This window comes from Seriola aureovittata, chromosome 21 (genome assembly GCF_021018895.1).
Source record: "Seriola aureovittata isolate HTS-2021-v1 ecotype China chromosome 21, ASM2101889v1, whole genome shotgun sequence".
Lineage (NCBI taxonomy): Eukaryota > Metazoa > Chordata > Actinopteri > Carangiformes > Carangidae > Seriola > Seriola aureovittata.
Genome location: NC_079384.1, coordinates 15941901 through 15952776, shown reverse-complemented (window position 1 = coordinate 15952776; position 10876 = coordinate 15941901). Strand labels below are relative to the sequence as shown.

Here is a 10876-nt window from a genome sequence, read left to right as displayed (position 1 = left end):
AGCAGAAGATCCAGAGCCAGGCCTCACTGAGTCACTCTCTTACTTCTCTGGCTCCCCCACGACTCTGCTGATCTCCCGGCAATCTTGTGTGAGCCTCCATTAATCTCACCTCCACTTGCAGTCGGTTAAAGGGAGAGTGGGCTGCACACTCACCTTTTACTGATTTCATTCTTCATATTCAGACAGAGGGAAAGTACAGGGGAAGACGGAGACAGAGAGAGAGAGAGAAAGCTGTGACAGGATTTGATTCAATGGCACTGGAAGCATATGTTGTTTCCTTCCAGAGGTGGGAGGCAGGGGGGGTTTTACCACTCGACTATCTGCAACCACCTCTTCCTCCATCACGCCCACCAGCACACATGCCCACACACACGTGCACACACTGTTAGAAACCCTGCACCAATGCCAGTTTCCAGGGCCTCCCTGAGGTATTTCTCATTACCATTTGCAGAGAGGGGACCTTTTAAAGTACAAATATGCCCTTTGGCAGGTTTGTTACGTCTGCCAACTGAAGGATATATTTAGGTTCATTGCTTACAAGCTGAGATGTATGATGTTGGCATGTCTTTCTGGCAAGTGTCAAATATGGGAGCAAAGGATTACCTTCTTTCTTAGAGAATTAGTTTTTATGAGAGTGCACCACACTACTGTTTTTTCCTTAGATATAAGAGAATACTCTTCCTTTATCAGTCAAACGATTATTGAAAATATTCATTATAAAATGAAAGGTGAGCACTGAAGTAGAGATGCACATAAATTACAGTTACCAAACAAAACCAAACAAACCCTGTGAAGCTCACACTAGAAATGACAAAGGTCACACGAACTGTTGATCCTACAGGTGTTTGTTCACTATGTCTTGATAGGGCGTCAGAGAAGCTGTAGTCAATAAAGCTGTGGTGCTTGAGTAAATAAATATAGTGGCTACACTGTGTGAGATACTGTGCTACACCTCCTAAGTTCATATCTTAATACTGGTTACGAATTAATCACACAATAAGAGAATAAGTAGATTACAGCCAATGCCAGATAAGTAGATTATCATGCACCTAATAATCAGTCTGAATCAGCACTTAATGTGGTGGTAAATAAAGAGTATTTAAACTATGACCACAACAACAGCCCCAAATATAATCAATAAAAATAGTTCACAAAACATTAAATTTTTTCCCTTTCAGCAAACAATTTCTAGTAATTGAATTATGATGCATTACTGTGATGCCTTAAAGGTTAAGTCCAGTCATCTGACGGCCATTTGTATGCCACAATCAAGCACTTTGTATAGTTAATTTTACTCCATACAGCATCCCTGATTGTAATTCTGGCTGATAGGCCTGTAATTTTATTGACTGATTGAGGAAGAGGTCAGGATAATGTCTGACACCGGCCAACCTCCTCTCCATCTATCATCTCAAATGGCAAACGCCATGGTCTGCAGGGGAGAGGAATTGAAGTTTGATTGGCATCGACCTTGTTTCTCTTGAATAATTATGAATGATTTAGGTATTAGTTCCTCCTTTTCATCATAAATAATTCATCAGACCTGCCTGCCTCCAACCCCCACTGTGTGTATGTGTGTGTGTGTTTGTTCCTGAGCTCCGTCTGTTCGCCATGGGATTTCAGCTGCGTCAAGCCGCTCAGAGAAAAACCGATTAATACCGGAAATATGGCACAAAGGCGGAATGACATGACATTTATTTTCGTCGAGTTCATGCATTTTGGAGGTATACTTTGAATTTTGGTTTTCGCACTTTGCACCAGGCGTTGAGAGCGATGCAAGTGTTGGGGTTTTTATTTTGAAAAAATAGGCACCGGAAGTGTTATACTTGATAGCTTTAACTGACTTGATCCAGTGATAGGCAGGTCAGCGCTCCATGTTGCGGCGCTGCGTGGCACTGGGCACCGACTGGCTCTGACTGCACTACACACACACACTCACACACTCTCACACATACTCTCACACACTCTCACACTCTCACACACTTGCCGTGAATGGCCCCGACACTTGGCACATTGGGCGGGGGGCGAGAAGTCGCCGTCAGTCCGGGCACTGCTACCTGCTGCAGACCGAGCTTGCACCGCATACACCCATGGGTGTCGCTCCTGTGACCGTCTCCTACGTTTGGACTGAATGTAGCCGCTTCGATCGGGTGCAGTTATTTTCAGAGACGCTCGCTCAAGCTATTTCGGACGGATTGGAAACGTGCAGACTGGACGGGTGATTTGGGTGTAGGAGCCGCACGGAGCGCTGCAGTAGTCACGGTACCGGAGCAGCAGCAGCAGTAACAACAGCAACAGCAGCAGTGGAGGCACGAATGTGATGCCAAAGCTGACCAGAAAAACAAAGGTTCAAGTCTAGCAAAGGTAATCTGTCCTTCCTTTGAACTGCAACTTCTGCTGCGTCTCAGCTGCGCCTGTTTTTCATGTTAAAGTTTATTTGATCACACCTTTTAATAATGAAAAATGTTAGTGTTAGAGGTGTCAGGCTCTTGCAGCAGCCAATCTATAACCTATAATGCCTATATCTTGCTGCCTCTCACAGGCAAAGCCCAGCCATTCAGCTAAGCCAATAAACACCCCCCAGTAGTGTTTAATGTGATGGACTTAGCTGGTCCTTTGTACACAATAACAGGCTGTTTTTTGTCACCAGACTGCAGCATGTGTAATTGTATTTTTTCGACTTTCATGTTAGAGCTGTGCAACATATTGCGGAGTGTTTTTTTTTAAATCATTATATTGTTTCTTGGTGATGGTCATTCACCATTTGTATCCTTGAAAGACCAGGCAGGCTTCCACAGAATTTGCAGATGATTTTAAAACGGAGGCCATTTTCATTCATTTAACACGGAGAATGGATATTAACGTTATTATGTAGGATTTCTATATGGTGACTACACTGCAGGTTACACATACTTCCTCTATGTGTAACCTATATTCATCATCTCAAGGTAGAAGAGGGAGGGGGGGGGTTGCCCACCCAGACAACAAACTGTCCATAAAGTGAAGAGGTTTATATGGAAGAAGCTGTTCTTACTTGTTCAATGGCTTGAGGCCAGCACCTACCTCACTCTGCACAGCCTATTATCTGACATCTGGTCCTTCTCGACAGGGACTTATGTGGTAATAGTATGTTTCAACAAAGGCTGTTAATCTGTGTAATGCCTGTTGTTTGCAAGGGAAAATGCTTATTTCCCTATGATCACCATTCAGCGCTTTATACGGTGGAAAATAATGCTGCTTCGGATGGGGAACGTTACAAGATGTGAAAACCTTGGCAGTTGATTTTGATGTTTTATGTTACTCCGTTACATGGCTAAGATTTGACGTGGTAGAGGTTTGTAAAATAGCAAAACCGTCACTGAGGAAAATGTCATTTTTCGGGGGAATAGTTTACACACACACACACACGCACTTACAATCACGAGCTCTGCCTTCGTGGCTTCCAGAGAACTGCTGTGATAAAGCATTTATCAGAAAAATAGGTCTGCAGACTGGTAAGATTTGAGCTCAAGTACTCATGGTTTTTGTATGAGGCTGGAGATGCCTGCTGTCTCGCTGTACTTTTTTTTATTTTTTTTTTTATTCAAGTTCTTGGTTGTCAGCTCGCCTCGGCATAGATAAAAGACAGTCATCCTCAAAGCTTTCTCTCATCACATCAATGACATGCGCTAGTTTTGCTTCTCTCTTGCTACCCCCAGTCCTGACACACATCTGTGAGTTCACAGTGTGGAGGTTTTCCATTATGAGATCATGATGTTTTTCTTGTTTAGTCGACCAGACCCAAACTTTTTGTCTTTCAGTCCTTATATCTCTCTCTCTCTCTCTCTATCTCTCTGTCTCTCTCTCCCTCTGTCTGCTCAAGGGGGGGTAGTGACAAGGCCTTGTTTTCCACAGCCTGAGCCAACATAGTCTCTCCTGTCACGCTCACTGACAGGCCAAAGGTTAGAATAAAAAAGATTCTGCTGCAGCAAATGGGCGAAGGATTTCTCAGCAACTTAAGTTGACAGAAAACAGCCTTCAGGCTCACAGTGTACTTAAGAAATCGACAGTATAAATAAAATATGCCTCAAATCTTTGAATACAAACTGACTCTAAAAGTAGTCACTCTGCACCAGATCAAATGTAATTCACTGTTGAGAGCAAAATCGTTATCGCAAGTTATTATATGATACATTATGCAGCTCTGAGTGAGCAGAATTGTCAGAAATTCAGTTTATACAGCACATGAAATCTCAGTTTCCATCTCAGTGGCCGATCTTTAACAGAAATGTTTCCCCTAAACCTCTAAACCTCATTAAAAACCGCTTCCTGTGACATTTGGCATATTGTTGACCGCTATATTTTTCCAATGCCAGTGGAGATCTGTCTGTTTATTGCAGAGACTCTTGTGTTTCTAAAGAACAAATGACAGTACAGCAGTACAGGGGGCCGTGTTGTCTCAAGAAGATTGACAGCATCAATGGTTTTCCTAAAATGACATTTGTCTACACTGAAATGACAACGCTCTCTAGTGACCATAGGAGTTATGACAAGAAAACAGCAGCATCAGTGTTGTTTTTGTTGTTTTTTTTTTTTTTTTAAAGCATGATTGTCCCTTAACCTAAACCAAGTGTGTTATTGTGACCGTGACGTCAAAGGTCTCCTAACCTTAACAAGCTAGGCATTTTAAACCAAACCGATGCTATTCCCTAATCTAAATATGTATTTTAACCCAAACCATGGCCTTTCCTGTAAACCTAACCAAACCTTGTCACACCATTAAATTGATTTATTTGTCAACAGAGATTTGTCACAGTTTTGAAGGCTCAGACCAGTGGACGTCAGACCAGAAAACACTTAATCTGGAGGACCTGTTGGTACAAGGGAAGATCTATTGTACCGGTTTCACTACTTATGAAAGTTATGTTTTATATAACATGTGAAACCAACTTTTTCCTGACCAACAAAACCCTCTTATTTTAGCACAGCTATCATTTTTTTCACCTTATTCCACTGCTAAAATGTTCAGGCGCTTTGGTATTCAGCGGCCCACTGAGGGTCATTTTTGGAAATGTAGAGAATAACTGATTAAATCGGGTGGACGAGGCCGGCTGAGGCAAAGTTGATGCATCAAAAAGAGGCAAATTCCAGCACTTTGTCAGAAAATAATACCGACTCTTACTGTATTGTATAATGTTTAAGTTCAATAAAGCTTAAAGTCTTCAGTTTTCCTTTTGAAGAGTCACCAGCAGCTGTTTATAGACAGTTTTATACAACTTATACTCGTAACAAATATACTGTACCTGACACTGCACTTTGTGTTCTTTTAAAGTGGTTTGAGTTAATTAAGAGACTTCTAACCGCACAAGAGTGTTTGACTGCTCCTTCAGATATGAAAAGGTCTGTTTTTTAATGAGCTAAAATGGCTCTTTTGCTGTTGCATCCACGACCCAGCCAGACGGCACTGGGTGTCGCTCTCTGAATCTTATCAGCTCTGAAAATGCGAGCTGTGTTTCCTGCACAGGGAATAAAGGTGTCATCCTCAGGGATGTTTTGATTCATTCCCCTGAGCGCGGAGGCAAATGGCTCTCCTTTATGCTGTTTTAATCAGGAAAAGCCGTCACGGAAACCAGGAAAGCCTACTGGAAAAAAAAAAACCAAAAAATGCCAGGCTTCTCAGTTTTGTATGCACACGATTGTGCAACGTACGTGTGTACTGTGGTATGAATAGCATGATCATCAGTTTAGAAAAAAAATGCAGTGTAGAGGGAATTAGGATTGATACTTTGGTCGTAATTTATTTCCTTCTTTGCCAGTAACTCAGTTTAAGACCCTAGAGTGGGCAAGGCAGTCGCATTAGAAATGCAAGGCGAGGGGGCTTTGTGTAGAGTTAATGAGTGGCAGTATAGTAAAACACAGGTGCACTAATATAAAATATGTCCTTATAGAAGAAATTGGCTCATTTGGCAGAAGCGGTGCACTGAACTCCTTTTTAATGAGGGACGGATCCTCCCCCGGCATGTCTGTCATCTTCGGTGTGGCCCTTTGATTGTGTAATAATGATGCGGAAAAGGCGTCTTCATAGCGTCTCATCCTTTCTTGTTAGCGAGCGGACTCTGAGGCAAGCCGGGCCATTTTTATCTCGGCCTTTCAGCTCCTCTGCCAGAGCTGTTGCTATACCCTTTTGTCTCCTGTACTGTCGGGGAGTCAGTGGCATTCATTGAGTTCTGATGGGCTCATTTTGACTCCACTGGCACAGACAGACTCTTTTGACTAGATGAAGATGTTGAAGTTTGTATCAGGAATCAGCCCCTCTGTCGCCGCAGTTCGGTCTGAGCCGATTTGAGGTTGTTCTGGGGTATTATTTGTCACAAATACCACTTCACGTTGCTTTCTGTGGCTTTGTTATCGCTGAGAAGTGCTTTCAACAAAATGACGAGGACAATGGTGCAGCAGTATTTTGATTGTGCAGTTTGTATGGTCTGTGGTTTATATTAAAAAAAAAAAAAAAAAAAAAAAAAAAAAAAAAAAAAAAAAAAAAAAAAAAAAAAAAAGCCCAAACAGAATAGATTGGAGGAAAGATGCTGGTGTATTTCTTGTACATGTTGTTGCCTGTTTCTCTTCAAAGGAGTTGGATATACACCTTAAACAAGAATCCAGCAGCTCAACCAAAAATACAGCGCAGGATCAAAGTGCTGTAGTTGTTCCTCTGCTATGTACAAGGGAAGCTATTATGATATGTAGGCCTAGTTACGGTTTCATAACAATAAACGGGAGCACTGCATCAATTTCTTATAACTTGAGGTTTATGTTTTTTTTTTTTTTTTTTACTTCATATTTTAGTCTGTCTGCTACACAGCATTGTGATTTGTATATCTGGAAGGAGCATGTGTTCAGTTGCCATGAGACGTTGCTTACAGATCATTACAGTAGTGTGGTAACTCTTTATATGTCCCAGAAGAGAAGGTGTGTAATAAGATCACTCTTTCAAATGAGAATAGATGAAAGGCTGTGTATGTAATATACTGTTCTCATTTCTATCTGCACTTCCAGATTAAAACCTGCAACTGATTTCTAAAGCATGCAAAAACAAAATGCACAAATAATCTTAATGGGTGGGTCATAGTCCGCTGTGCTGTGTGCGGAACATCTACCTGTGCGAGCCCAATATCAGAATTAACAAAACTAGTAATAATCATATTCATCATCATAATCAGAAGTGAATTGCTGGCACGCTGTGCTCTGAGCAACAAACAATAAACAAGGCTTTGAAAACAGTGGAAAGCCACTTGGTGTAAATGGAGTACAGCTGCTGGCTCAAGTGGCCTGTGAATGCCCTGCAGAGGAAATTTAAGTGGCGCTCTGTTGTTTTGGCATCTCAGTGTGGATGTAGAAAATGTTCTTTCTAAAAAAGCCTGAAAGATGCTGACATGCAACAGCACGTTCAAACTGATGTGTTTGAGAACAGAGGCTTGTTCTAGCCGGGCCTGGGACGTGTGGAAAGTCATTTCTAGCCCCATAGTTTGCACAGATTTATTTCGTATTGGCAGTTACTGCCGTGACTGGAGACTTTGTTGCTGCATTGCAGCTTTAATGAAATCAAGTTAATCACTCCTTTCTAGACGAGCAGAAGTGATACACGCATTATTTTCTATGTGCCACCTCTTAAATTACATGGCATTACCTGATTCTGCCAAGATGGCTAGGCTGTTAGATAACAAAGATTGGCTATGCGGCTGTATCCAATCAGTCTGCCACTCAAACTTTCCTCCTGGGAGCCAAAGATCCCTGTTAGCCTATTAGTCCGCTGCTTGAGCCGGCCCCAGCTGCTGATGGCAGATGAATGGCAGAGTATTCATCAGGCTTGAAGGCTGTGTCTCAAAGCCGGAACAACAGCTATGATAGCAGAAACCTTCATTTTGCAGTGTTGTCGGGAGCAACTGTGACCCCTGTGATGCTGAAAGTGCATAGTTTTACACCCGGCAGATACTTTCTCATGCACACCAGAGACATCATCATCATCCTTCTCCTCCTCGCCTCAATCACAACATCTGGTGTCACTATTAGCAGATTATCATGGACTTTACCATCCGCGATGAAAGCTGCGCATTTTAACTGTGCGCTGTAATAGGTTCAGCGCAAGATAAATAGGGGTTACCACCATGCCACCTACTTAATGCCTGTACATTGACGCCGCTGCTGCCAAGGCTTTGTGATGTGATCTGTGGGCTGGCGTGAAGTTGTCAATGAAACACTAGTGCTCTGTCATATCTAAATAGCTCCACTGTTCCTCTATGAGTGGTGCTGCAGTTAGTCAGTGGGAGATGGGGCCTCAGCTCTGTGATGTGAAGCGCCCTTTAATGGGTTAACTTCATTATAATTTGCCAGGCATTTCTGTGTCTGTAAAACATAGTGGACACGTTGTTGTTTAATCCAGCAGCATGCGTTGGCTTTGTGTGCTAAAACAGGGTGTGACGATGAGTGTAGGAGTGTAGGAGAAAAGGATTTTTATGAAAAGTAGCATTGTTATGAGTCTGAGCCCACACAGTTTTCAATGATACCCTTTGTATTAAGGAGCTTGAATGCATAAATAGCTATAAATCATGATGCCCATGATTTAAGGGGAGAAGTTTGGAGAGGACACTGATGCAACCTGAAGCATCTCGAGTTGCAAACATGTTTGACATGGCTGACAAAACCACGAGATCCACTTTTTAGTTTGTTTTGTCAGCATATGACCTTGCGTCTCTCTGAGGAGTGAGATAACGGTCGGTGAGCGGCCAGTTCACGGCGTGGTCAGGCGGAGTTGAGCTAAATCGGGCAGTTTACCACCATTGTTTTTAAATATTCACAGCTTTGTTCGCACATTCCTGTGAGCTGATGACACGAGTTTCTTATCGGCCGTCACTGTCGGTGGGGAATTCTCCGAGTGTTATCGTTTCATCTTGTTTGTGATATTCCATCCTCCATCCATCTCTTCGTTTGGCACCACCACAGACAAAGAGTCTCCAGGTTTTCATTCCAGCTGCATAGGTCCACATCTGTATGCTCGTACGACCTGATCTAGCCTGAATCTGTTTTGTGTGTGAAACCAATGCCAGAAAACACAGTTGAAACTTATTAATCATCATGACAGAAAATGAATCAAAAGCAGTTTGAGAAGTTGAATAATTGTTTCAGGTAATTTATTATTAGAAGCCAGCTTTTCAAATTAGAGGCTTTCAGTCCAGATTTGTGTCCAGGTGAAGACCCTGTGTGGTCAAACCAGTTGGCATTTTACACCAACATGCTCGATAAAATAAAAGCTTTTGATATAACTATTCTCCTTGCACTGAAAAACCTGTTATTGCATCCTCAGTAGCACCTTAGGGCCCTTGGACTAGCTAAATGTGAAACTGACTAACGACTGTGACTCTCATCTCTTATGCTGAGACTGAATCCCTTTGAGTTTTTTTCATGGTTTGGCTTCACATCCTGGCCATGGACGTTTATCTTTATTTCACGACACTTGAAGCAATAATCACTTCACAAATGAATCAATATCAGAATGAATCATTAGTTGCAGCCCTTTTCGTTACATTTACGCTCCCAGCGTCATTTAGATATGCAATACAGTGGTAAGCAGAGTTTACAGAGTGCTGATGAAATAGTGTGACTAAAATTGGACATTGTTGATCTTCCTGGTGTTTAGTGTGTGTATATTCAAATTAGTGTAGCTGCGGACCAAGCCAAACATGTAGTATTTGCTGGTAGCACAGCAAACACACTAAAGCATCATTTCAAGATTATATATTTTTTGACATCTACATTTTTAAATTGATGTTTATATGAATTTATATTTAAAATAGAATGCACTGTAAGTTTGCAAAGAAGTAATGTTACACACTGTGAGTGCTTTACTGAATGCATTCCCCACAAACAACAAAATCTGATTAAATAAATCACAGCTAAGTGAAGTGGCTCTTGCTCTGCATGCTGTCAGTCTGCAGCCCTGTAATGCTACGTGGCACAGCGTGCAAGCTATTTTTAAGACTCCTTTTAACCACACTTTTGTGTTTCGCTCAGGCCAAGATGGTTTTACTTAGGCCACGCACACTTGTAAATTTCAAAAGAGAAAGCGCATGCAGATCAAAAAGATGCATTTTTTTCAGTTCAACTAAATGTCAGATTATTGACCACAATGCTTGCAACTGTATGGGCTTGTGCAGAAAAGCCTTGACTGTGGGAGCTTCAGCACTCTACCCCTTGGTGGCACTGGGATTTAAAGATCCTGTTTATATGTGTAAATGCAGAATATTCTGTGGGAGATGCCCTACAAAATGGATTAGCCAGTTTCCTATGGTATGGAAAGATAAATGTCTGTAGTGACAGACCCCATACACAGCAGCAGGGCTCGTTTGAGTGAGTGGCCTTCTCCAGCAGTGGCTTGTTTTGAAGGTAGGGGAGTGGTCTACTGCTTGGCCTCCAGTCACCAAAATATGTCCTTGTTCAGGCATGAGAGTTCATTGTGTTAGCAGTCAGAACACAGAGTCCCCTCTGAGTCTGTCTAAAAATACTCCATACCACCTCTGCCCCAAACTGCACACCAAGGGGCAGGAGTAAAGAAGAGCTGCATGAGGCTGGGGGAGTAAATATGCAAACATGCAGCACACACACGGAGCCAAATGCATCTCTCTGCAATACGCCCTGCAAGCATGAAAGCATTAAATACCAACTAAGCTCCTAATTCAGGCTGTATTGGAAAAGTAGCTGAATGCATTTAGTCAAGTATTTCCAGTTTATGCCACTTCATACTTCTCAGCTGCTACATTGCAGAGGTAAATTTACTTTCTACACCACTACATTTATCTTGCAGCTTCAGTTAGTCAGATTATTAATGAAAAATATAATGAACAAA

The 10876-nt window shown here is 42.1% G+C and overlaps 1 protein-coding gene across 9 annotated transcripts in view; it reads left to right on the top strand.

Annotated features, from left to right (window-relative positions):
- The first annotated feature begins 1795 nt into the window (after positions 1–1795).
- tanc2b (tetratricopeptide repeat, ankyrin repeat and coiled-coil containing 2b) overlaps positions 1796–10876 on the top strand; it is a 144207-nt gene continuing 135126 nt past the window's right edge. For 5 of the 9 annotated variants that reach the window (XM_056365634.1, XM_056365632.1, XM_056365630.1 and 2 more), the window contains exon 1: positions 1796–2364. The gene's annotated coding sequence lies outside the window, so the exon portion shown is untranslated. The remainder of the gene's footprint in view (positions 2365–10876) is intronic. The other 4 variants (XM_056365644.1, XM_056365635.1, XM_056365631.1 and 1 more) reach the window with 2 other exon arrangements.